The sequence below is a fragment of the Tigriopus californicus genome, chromosome 12, assembly GCF_007210705.1.
Source record: "Tigriopus californicus strain San Diego chromosome 12, Tcal_SD_v2.1, whole genome shotgun sequence".
Lineage (NCBI taxonomy): Eukaryota > Metazoa > Arthropoda > Copepoda > Harpacticoida > Harpacticidae > Tigriopus > Tigriopus californicus.
The window spans coordinates 16,571,880-16,574,072 of NC_081451.1; the positions used below are offsets into that span (position 1 = coordinate 16,571,880).

General features: G+C 37.7%; 1 protein-coding gene across 1 annotated transcript in view; it reads right to left on the reverse strand.

Moving 5' to 3' along the window:
• The window catches only part of LOC131892064 (uncharacterized), a gene marked incomplete in the record, with an annotated part of 46,932 nt that overhangs the window by 12,269 nt on the left and 32,470 nt on the right, over nucleotides 1–2,193 (reverse strand).

A 2,193-nucleotide genomic window follows, 5' to 3' on the forward strand; every position in this document is an offset into this window, starting at 1 on the left:
TTTGCTTCAGAATATGTTCTTGATTACCTTTTTTACATCTTTCAAGTTTCAATAACTAATTACTGCAAATATTTAGCAATTTTCATTAAAAGGCCAGAATATTCACAAGGAACAAAATGTGTTTTACTGCCAATGTCACTTATCAGCTCAGCTAGTTTGTCAAAAGTAAAGCAGTCCAAAGAGTGTGACATGGATGGACTGGGAGAGCTTTCGTATTGGGAGCGGTTGAAGAAGTTGGAACCGGACAATGTTCAGAGAAGGAACGAAAGGCATCTGACGCTGAATATTTTCAATGAGTTATGCATCAATCTAACTTTTAGGGTCATTTGAAGCGATCGTAGAGGTTTATTGTGCGTTTTGTTAACACCTCAATGTCCTTGAGAATCTGTTCTGACATCGTGCTAGCTGCTTAGCTATTTCATCTTAAACGGCACAATTTATAGAACTTTTTTTGACAAATGGGCCATAATTGATTTACAATACGATATGGTTTGAGGTGTAGTCGATGTTAGAATAATCCAAATTGAAATATAAGGGTCTTTAAAACAATGTAAACAAATCAAAATTCGCAACTCCAAAGTAAGTACTCTCAGTGAATATATATTTAATGGGTAGTTGAGATTTTGTTTTACAAATATTGAACTAGACAAAGAAACGCCCTTCAAAGTAGACATAGACTAAGACTTACAAAGATTCAGGAGGCAAATGCTCTGACTTATTGTTGTAAATTCTATAGGCGTATATTTAAGACGTAAGAAGTCACACTAAAGGTGCGCAAATAAGGCAAAGAAATTCATTGCAAGCCATAGTGCTTTGAGGTCGTTGTATGTTCTGTTTCAAGAGTATAGCCACCAATCTGTTGTGCTTTTTTCGGATGCAGATGACTGCTCTCCCACTCAGATTGCTAATCTCTCACACACATGGTGAGTAGATGGAGGGGTGGCTAGACGTCTATGATCTCATATGGTCTTCGATGGACTCCTAGTATCCACTCTCAATAGGTTTGACTAGCCTTGCCAATCCTAGAGGCTCCTTGAAATACATTGCCACCTTAATTAGAAGCCCTTATGGCATCGATTCCGGGAGAAACTTGCCCACAATCGTGAAATAGATTGGACTCGTTATCATGGGCGTATTTTCAGCTTTTCAGCGACATCTTGACGGCTCTTGTAATTGATAGTATATCTTTTGACTTCACAGCGGATAGTAGGAGCCTACTTTAATTACCATGTACAATTGATAGGTGATTTACAGGAGACTAAAGACACCCCATCATTATCGTATTTTTTGAGGAGTAAATTGAATACACAATGTTTGCCGCACCTTTGTGAACAAAAAAGTGATGTTTGCTTTTTGTATTTCATATTCTCTGCCAAATACTTTTTTATCTTTTGGAAAAGAAAAGAACAATTCTACATTTGTCGAAATTTATATGCTATTTCAGAGGAAATATATGGAAGATGTTACACACTACCTCGCTCAACGCAGCATTTCTCGTTATCTTGTCCATGCCACGCAAAAACAAGAGACCACTTGGTTTCAACAAAACAATGGGGACTTTTAGGCAAGGTCTGACAGGTTCGTTTGTTTGCTGGTACCAGTGCCAGTGATGCAAATGCAAATATGGAGCATCAAATACGTTTTTGAGTGGCTGACGCTTTTTTCGCTGTATTATGAGGAAAGATTAGCTTCATTAAAACTGGTTTGAAGACCCAAATTTGCAACACTGGCAATTACGTCGAGACTACAGTACAAGTGCCAGCGATGCAAATATGGAGCTTCAAATACGTTTTTGAGTGGCCTACACTTCTTTTACGGTACCATAAGGAAAGATCAGTTTCATTAAAACTAGTTTGAAGTGCCAAATTTGCAACACTAGCATTGGCAGGCAGGTTTGTTTGCTGCGACTAGAAGCTTGCCTAATCGTCCGAACAGGTCTATTTTAGTTGAGGTTAACAATCAATTGTTGCCTGAAAAAGTGACTTACCAAAGTTACTGCTACAAAAGTAAAGAGCACGTGTTTTTGTCATTTCATGAGCCTTTAATCAAAAAATTACTTTTATTAGTTTTGAAAGTGCAATGAAAAGGAGCCATAGACATTTGAATGAATATTGGCTTTCGTTTCCACCACGACTATATTCTGATATTTGTTTCCACAACAAAGCAAAGTTGTCCAGAGTGAGTTGAGTTGTG